Raw genomic sequence first — 8,943 nt, forward strand, 5'->3', positions numbered from 1 at the left:
AGGCAGGGCCACTACTTTCTTGCCAGCACCATCCGGTTCCCTGGCCCGTGGCATTATCTCATTTTTTGCCTCTATAAAATGGCTTGCTTCTGGGAAAGCGGAAGTTACCTCTAAGATTCTGTTGGTTCCCTGAGCTCACTCCTGATTGATCCACTTTGTTATACTTTATTTGCATGTGATGTTGCAAAATGTTGCGAAGTCTTGACTGGCAGCCTATAAAAGCCTGTGTAAACCTACAGACGGGGTCCAGAGCTTGGAGTGTTAACTCCCCTGGGCTTGCAGGTGTAATAAACCTGAGTTCTCCAACCCTCCGAATGCTGCTTGGTCTCTTGTCAGGATCCAGGTTGCTGCCACAACTGAGCTGTAACACACTTTGCTGCAACAACACCAAGATGCCAACTTCTCATGCCCCAGAGCCCTTGTGCCCCTGTGACTTTGAACTGAAGGCTGCTGCTCCCAAGGCCAGCATTGTGGCTGCAGGAAGGAAAGTGCGCCCTTTCCCTTCCACGGGGAGCTCAGCAACCTCTTCCCCACAGAACTCTGAGGCATGCAGAGCCCTGTGCTGGCATGCGGTGGGGGCGTGCTGCCAGCCACCCCCAAGTGCACCATCTCTGTGGGAGAACGGGATCCAGCCCCTGCGGTTCATGAGCTAACTGACCCCAAAGTCAAGACAGGCTGTGTCAGGACTGTCCACTCCATCACCTTAATCCACAGACTCATGGCTTCTAAAAGGCAAACCAGGCAAACTAGAATATTTCCAAACAACAAAATGTGTTTTGGGCTGTTTGAAGTAACACACCCCTCATTTTCAGTGTCAGCCAGCAGACAGACCTCCAAGACCGCCATCTGCTTGGACCCCTGGGCTCCTGGTTCTCTGGTTCTGTAGCTGGGACCTCCAGGGAAGCTGGGCCCCACCCCGCCTCGGAGCTGGCCGGCCAGTCCAGGCAGATGAGGGCGACCACGGCCGTGGCTCAGAGGCCCGGCTTCTAACCTGGCTGCCGGCCCCCCAGCCGTGCAACTCAGGTCGCGGTGTTTGGACTCTGGTCTTGCTCCTTATTGTCAAACTGGCTTCCTTCTTCCCCATTTTAGAAATGACACAGGGTCTCTCCCCACCGTGGAACGTTCTGCAGGGTTTCTGGACCCACACCTTGATTCAGAGCGTTTGCGTTTCTGTGGGGGAGATTCAGGGGTTCTCAGAGCAAGGTGGGGATGATCTTTTGAGATGTCAATGTGCTTTGTGAAATCCTCTCTGCGATGTGAAGCAGAGGTGACCTCACGTCCTGGTGAGTGTGTGAGAGGGCAGCAGGAGGGGACAAAGTCTGGGGAGAGACAAAGGGCCCACATCCACCTGCCTGTCACCGATCCACAGTTCAGGTGACTCATGTCTATTTCACATGATGAACAACTCAGAAAATCAGTAGAATCAGGACTGAGGGGGCAGAGCCTCAGCGGCCCCACCACCCAGAGAAAACCGTCTTTATAATTTCCATGTGTTTCCTTCCAGTCTTTTCCTCCTGTGTTTTGTTCTTTGCATTGTGCAGGTCGTAGGGGGCTGTGGTGACCCCAAATGACTTCCCCTTTGGGGGGTAATTTTATTTGGGAAGAACATGTAAATGTCTGCTACTGTTGAACAGTTAGAAAATATATGCTGGGGTGACACCGGGAGAATAATTTGAGACGCATGTGTCTACAGAGGGTCTAGGTACCAGGATATGGGTGCGGGGACTGGACAGAGTCGGGGAACAAAGTTCACGGTGCGGAGCAGCCGGGGCCGGAAGCAGAGGGGCCAGGGCGACGGCCACAGGACTGCATCCTGGCCACTCGCAGAGGCTGCTCCCTTCCCAGCCCCAGGAGAGGATCTCGCCACGAGTTCTGGGTATCAGTCCTTTGGAACATCTGCAGAAAGAACCCATTTAAACCGCCGTCAGGTAGTGCATCTCTCTTCCCTTTCCAGTTCCAAGTTCCCCTTTGGTACGGTTTCCCCTGCTTTAGGGTATGGAGTGGCACTGGTGTTTGCTAGTCCTAACTTTGTGTTCCTTTCTTAAAGTGGACTACATGGACGGCATCCACTCCAGCTCCTACAGCGCTGATCCACCCTGACAGAGAACGGGTAGGGCTGTCCAGCATCGCGGGCAATCTCTTCAAAGGACTGTAAGCATAAAGGTGCCCCAATGTCCCCAGCGGCTGTCTTTGGGAGGGGGGAGGTACTCGGCACCGAAACCATCCATTCAGTCCTTGGATTCCCCCACCGGCCCTCTCCCCCTGCTCTCTGCTGGGATGCTGGCCGGCAGGCACATCCACAGGCCCCTGAATGCTCTGGCTCCACTGCAGGGAAGAGGAGAGCCCACCCTGCCCTCCCGCCCTCACCCCGGCTCCCGCCAGACCCGTGACGCTGACAATCCTACGCCTCCTCTGTCAGGGTGGACCAGGGCTGTAGGGCCTGGAGCTGACGCCGCCGGCTGCATGTTGATTTCCTGAATTTGGGGGCTGCGTTGGAATAAAGAGGGAGAACATCCTTGTTTGCGAGGAACGCACACTGAGTATTGGGGGTGATGGGGTCGTGCCAGAGGCTCACCCCCGAGTGGTGGAGGGGGAAAAGTCTTTGTTCTCTGCTTGAAAATTTTCTGTAAGTTTGTAATTATTTAAAAATAAAAAAGAGGAAGACAGGCGGGCAGGAAGGAAGAAAGGGTGGGTGGGTTTCCTCACTAATTTGACCTCATATGGTGCTTTAGAGGTATTTTCAAACATAAGTGGAAATGGAAATATATAACTCTATTAGCATATATAAAATTTATAATCTTAAAACCCATGTCAGCTGAAATAACTTTTTTAGATATCCTCAGATATTTGTTCTTTGACTGTCATCAGTTCTAGGTATTTTTGAGCAGAATCGTTTTTAGGCTTTGAAGCTAAAATCTTTATATTGAAGTTTGTGGACTGTGAAATCACAATACTTTCAAAGGTTCCAAGAGTTTCAGAAAAGTGAGACTTCAGTTTGACCTGCTATGCTTGGCATCTCGTTAGGCCGTCCTTGCTTTGATATGCTCCCCCAAAAGAAGTTTCCTGGTCTCACTTGGAGATCAGAAAACATTCCTTTCTGTGTCAAACTTTACAATGAAGTAAAAGAAGAGAAAGCAACGCTTCACTCAGAACTTTCTATTCAAGTTTTTCTTTTCTTAACATTTAAAAGCTAAGAATGAAAATTTTCAAACACAGAGAGAATAGCAGGTAATGTAAAGTATTCCCATGTGTCCACCAATAAGACCTAACAGATGTGAGCATTTGGCCTAAAGAAATAGAAACGTCACTGAGACTGTGTGTGTATTCCTGTTTTCCATGCGTCGCTCCTTAGCAGTGACCGTCGTCTTCAGGTTGGTGTGTGTCCTTTCTTTCATCCATGCAGGCTTCCTGTATAGTTCCACAAATAGCTGTACTTTTCTTCAAGAGCTTTAAAATGTTATAAAAAGAATATCACTTTTTATGTTCATTCCACAACTTGCTTTTTTAATTGAGATAAAATTTAATGAAAACTACAGCTGTTAAGTATACAATTTAATGAGATTTGATAAATATATACACCCATGTAACCACTAGCCCAATCAAGGTATAGGACATAGTCATTCACCCCTGAAAACTTCCTTCCAGTCAATCCCCACCCGTATAGACAACAATGATGTGATTTCTATGATGGTGTATTAATTTCATTGTTCTTAAATGTTGCTGATGGCTACTTTAACTTTGCTGAACATCAGTTGACTATATATGTGTGAGCCTATTTTTGGACTATTTTATTGCCTGGACCTATTTGTCATGCCAATACCCTGCTAGATTGACCACCATAGCTTTATATCAAGTCATGAAATCACATGAAAGTTATGAAATCACAAAGTGTGAGTCCTCGAACATTTTCTCATTTCAAGATACATTTAGATATTTTTAGAATTTTTCAATTTCCATAAAAATGTAAAACTCAACCTGCCAATTTCTACCAAAGAATCTTCTGGGATTTTGGCTAGGACTACATTGAATCTATACACTAATTTGGGAAGAATTCATGTATTAACAATATTGAGTCTCCCAATCCATGAACATGGTCTACCTCTCTATTTATTTTGGTCTTCTTTAATTTTTCTCAGGGTTGTTTTTGTTGTTTTCAGTGTAAAGGTCTCACATCTTCTGTTAAATTTGTTCCTATGTAGTTAATGTTTTTTGACACTACTTTAAAGGAATTTTTCAATTTCATTTTCTAATGGTTTGCAGCTTATATATAGAAGTACAATTGACTTTTGTATTCTCTGTATTCTGTAGTCTTTCTAAATTCACAGATTAGTTCTTGAATTTGTTTTGTAGATTCACCTGGATTTTCTATATAAATAATCATGCCAACTGTCAATAAAAGCAGTGTTACATCTTTCTCTCCAACCCATTGCCTTTATTTCTTCTTTTTCCTTATTGGCACTAGCTGGGACCACCAGTACAATGTTGAGGAGGTGGTAAAAATGGATATCTTTGCCTTGTTCTCAATTTTAGATGGAAAGTGTTCAATTTTTCACCATTAAGTATGATGCTAGCTAGCTCTAAGAGTTCATACATGCCTTATATCAAATTTATACATGTTCTGTATTAGATTGAGGGGTTAAATCATTTTACTTTCAGACTGCTGAAAGTTATCATGAATTGATTTTGAATGTTTTCAAATGCTTAATTTTATTAATTTTTGACTTACATTGATTTTCAAATGTTAAACCAGCCTTGCTTTTCAAGGCTAAACCCCACTCAGTCATGATGTACTATATTGCTGTATTTGATTAGTTTCTTGAAGGGTTTTACGTTTATGTTCATGAGGGATATTGGTTTGTAATGTTCTTTTCTGCTCATGTCAGGTTATTTCTAGTTTGGAGTTCTTATAAACAGTCCTGTTATAAACATTCTGGCATACTTTTTGCTGCAACACTGTGCCTTTACATTGAGTATATACTTTGCAATGAAATTTCTAGGTCAGAGGGTACGTGTATGTTTAGTTTTAGCAAATCCTGCCAAAGTGGTTGTGGCTGTTTGCACCTCCACCATCAAGGTGCAGCATTGAAGTGTGGGCTGCCAGCTATTTGCTACTAGTCTGCAAAGAGGTAAGTCCAGAAATTGAGAGTGAGCACTGAGAAATTTTGATAGAAATGTGCCATTGCTGAGAATACAAATCCACAGTCGGCAGCCGAGTGTGAAAGTGTAGACTGACAGATGTCACACCTGCATGATGAGTCACAGGGGGCAGGAGCTCCATATTCCTCCTTCTCAGTGGGACTGTGTCTTGGTCTGCAATGCACTGGAGACTTAAAAAGAAAAAGAATGCAGGCATTTCACCACACACAGTTTAAGAAGCACTGGTGTGTGAGAATTCTGGTGGTTCCACATCCTTTGCTAACCTTCAGTAACTTTCATTTCATTCTTTCTAGTGGGTCTGGCACTGTGATTTTAATTCGCGTTTTCCCAATAACTAAGGCGGTCATATACTTTTCATATGTGCGTTGGTTATCTGGAGATGTTTGTGTGAAATACCTATTTAAGTCTTTTGCCCACTTTCAAGGTTTATGTTTTAAGTCTTCCAAACACATTTAATGTGGGCCCTTTCCTAACTACCCCCCCCCATTTCTAAGAGGCAGAAGGTGAGCAAAACATGGGGAGGGCAAAAGCCTGATTCAAAAGACAGATGTGTCTGAGTTTATTCAGATAATTTTTATGAGCACCTACCATGTGCCAAGCATCAAGTGTGACCACAAGGATACATCACTGAACAAAATAACAACATTCTTGTCCTGCAGGAATGTATACTCCAGTGGGGAGAAGACAAACAAGAAACTGACGGCTTTGGATGGTGGTAGATATTAGGAAGAAGACAGGATAATGAGAGAGCAACTCGGGTGGGAGGATACTTGGGCGAGAGTGGTGAGAGACAGTTTTTCTAAAGAAATTATATTTATGCCTGCAATAGAATAGTGAGAAAGAGGCAGCCTTATAACAATCTTTGGAAAGAGCATTCTAGGAATAGAAAATGTGAGGTGCAAAGGTCCTGAGGTAGAAAAAAGTTGGTCTCAGTATTGGTTAGAGAGTATTCTCTAATTTGGGTCAAATTTGATATAATAGATGCTAGAGATTCTTCCTGGCCATTGGTGGTGCTGCTCCTAGCTGCTCTGACCCTTTTCTAGTTCTGTGTGCCTTTCCCCAAGCCTTAATGTGGGTTGACTGCCCAGGATTGTGACTGGAATGAATCTTTGAGAGACTGACCTCAGGTTACTGGAGCAGCTTTGCCCACACAGGTTGACACCTGGAAGGGTCTGGAGGTTACACTCCCAAACCCACCACTGAGCAGCCCTGATCCACTGGTCGAAGGATGCGAGAGTTCGGAAGCCAGTTCCCTTGCCTGGAGTTGGGGCAAATTAGGGTGTGATTTAGGCTTCAGACAGACACGAGGAGTCAGGCTGCAGCTGGGACTTAACCAGAAGTCACACCTCTGGCTATCTTTTTCCTATCCACGCTAGTTTCTGGGAGCACTTCCTTAATAAATCAATTGTCCCTAAATTCTCATCTGAGAGTCTGGTTTCAGGGAACAAACTTAAGACACCCTGTATATGCTTTACAACGGTTTTTCTTTTTTCCTTTCCTTTCCCTCTTTCTGTGGTACCAGACAGTAGCAAGTGCTCTGAAGTCGGACAAACCGAGTTTGAATCCCACCTCTCCTCCCTGAGTTACTCCTGGGCAGGCTGCCCACTCCCTCTGGGCCTTAGTTCCCTCCCTTAGAAAAGTAGGACAAAAATAGGTACATTTTAGCTTAATGATTGCTGAGAAGATTGATTGAAAGAACACAGCCTTTCGCACAGAGAGGGGCAAAAGTTAAACACTTGGAGCTATTATTACGAAAACTTTCCAAACTTTATGAAAGCTTTCATAAAATGCTGCAAGCCTTGGGTTGTAGATCTTTAAAACTGCTCTGTGTCACCGGAATTTGGCTGGGACCAGGAGAAGAGGAAGAGAACTAGCCTTTCTGGGACCTGTGAGATGCCTCTAACATGTATGTTTTTATTTAATCCTGAGATGCACCTGCCAAAAGGCAGAAGGTTCTATGAGCATTACTTTAAAGATGAGAACCCAAGGTTCAAAAGAGGCATGACGTGTAAGTCAGGCTCCAAGTCACACCCGTCTGGACAGAGCCCCCGCTGGGACCCCCGGCCCGTCTGGCAGGCCAGGCTCCGTCTTTACTTCCAGGTCCTTCCCCCATGGAAGGTGCTTGCACCTGTTGTTCAGAGGGTGCTGTGTCCTGCCTGAGATGACTCCCACTAGGATGACTCTAGGAATCCAGAACGCCAGTGTGATGCTCTGAGGCTGCAGGGAGGATCTGCTGTAGGGCAGAGTGACTTTTCAGTCCTCAGGCCGACGGTCCGGTGAGCCTCCGTGGGGCCACGCGGGCAGTGGTCAGGGCCCACGCTGTCTCCATCCTAAGTGTGCCCACGGGGAGCCCGGACCCCACCTGCCGCAGCTCTGACCCTCCGGGATCCCAGCACTTTGAAAGCAAAGTGGAGTTTCAAGGCAGGAGGCTGATGGTGCCACATCCGTAGGCAAACGGCCTGCTCTGCGGAGCCTGCAATCCCAGGTGAAAAAGGCAGGCAGGCAAGGGGCTTGGCTGGAAACACCTTCACGCCCCGCCCCCAGTGCCGGAGGTAATCAGGGCAGCAAAACTGTGCCCAGAGCTCTGAGCTCTGGGTCAGCTGGGACAGCTCTAGGGACAGCGACCCATTCACGCCTTCTCAAGAGTTTCCTACGGGGAGGGGGGATCCAAATTCACTTCAACCAAGCTAACCCCTCCTTTACAGACACAATCCTTCCAAAAGCTGGGACAGACCTTCAAACATTCCAAGAGACAGTTCCGGAGAGATAGAGTCTTATTCCCTGACAAAGCAGTGCTTACTTACCCTCTCATTTCCCCCAAGACTGGGTTCTCCGGCAGGGGTCAAGGTGGGGAGACCCAGGCAGAACGCAGATGGGGGCCTGGTCCCAGGGCGCACGGGTCCCAGCGCACAGCTCTGCACCGAGGCAGGTGCGTGCGTCGTCCCTGCGCCCTTGCCCTCCGTCCGGATGCTGCGAGGGGCCCTCCGCACACCCCAGCCCAGCCTCCGGGGAGCACGGGGCCCCACAGCAACTGAATTGAAGCCTTTTTTTTTTTTTTTCAAACAACTACTTTGTGTTTTCCTTCCTCCACGTTAGCAACTGCATCCTGTCACAAGTTTATCAACAGGGCGTGCTTTCTTTGAAACAGCACACTTAATTTACAGCAGATTCAGACCTCTCTTGGCTTTCAGTCTCACACCCAAACCTGCCAAAGGAGAAATGCGTTCTCTAAAGAACAGATCAAGTTCATAGAAACAGAAAGTCAGCCTGTGCGTCAGTGTCACAGAGGAGACCTCTGCTCTGGCCGCGGCAGGTGCATCCCCATCAGGCTTAGACACAGGGTCACCCGCTAGGAGAAAACAGAACCAAAAAAAAAAAAAAAAAAAGAGAAACAACAAGGTCCTGTTACACAGCACAGGAAACTACATTCAACACCTTGTGATGGCCTATAATGAAAAAGAATATGGAAAGGAATATACATGTATAAACGAATCACCATGCTGTACACCAGAAATTCACACAACAGTGTAAACTGACTGTACTTCAATTAAAAAAGAAAGAAAGAAAGAAAATAAGACCAAAAAAGCTCTGCTCGAATTCTTTCAGTCTAAGTCCTAAGTGCACTGCCTGTGGGGAATTTATAGCACCTGTCACCCTGGGAGCTTGGAGAAGGGGCTCTGGGTGCCCAGATGCCACGAGGAAGAATCAGGCCAGTTCTCAAGGACAGAGACCGGACTGGGCAGGGACAGTGTTGGCAGACCCCCTCCAAGAGCCTCCCAGAGCAGG

The 8,943-nt window shown here is 46.6% G+C and overlaps 1 long non-coding RNA gene across 2 annotated transcripts; it reads right to left on the reverse strand.

Annotated features, from left to right (window-relative positions):
* Nucleotides 1-3,141: 3,141 nt before the first annotated feature.
* Nucleotides 3,142-8,215, reverse strand: LOC105063561 (uncharacterized). 2 transcript variants are annotated; one of them, XR_834789.3, is made up of 4 exons: nucleotides 7,962-8,215; nucleotides 6,280-6,415; nucleotides 5,245-5,327; nucleotides 3,142-3,447 (listed from the first exon to the last, which is right to left on the reverse strand). It is a non-coding gene; the product is annotated as an uncharacterized LOC105063561 (long non-coding RNA). The 2 variants fall into 2 exon arrangements; XR_006722372.2 differs by lacking the exon at nucleotides 6,280-6,415 and having other exon boundaries at nucleotides 7,962-8,214.
* Nucleotides 8,216-8,943: the final 728 nt, after the last annotated feature.

This window comes from Camelus bactrianus, chromosome 5 (genome assembly GCF_048773025.1).
Source record: "Camelus bactrianus isolate YW-2024 breed Bactrian camel chromosome 5, ASM4877302v1, whole genome shotgun sequence".
Classification (NCBI taxonomy): domain Eukaryota; kingdom Metazoa; phylum Chordata; class Mammalia; order Artiodactyla; family Camelidae; genus Camelus; species Camelus bactrianus.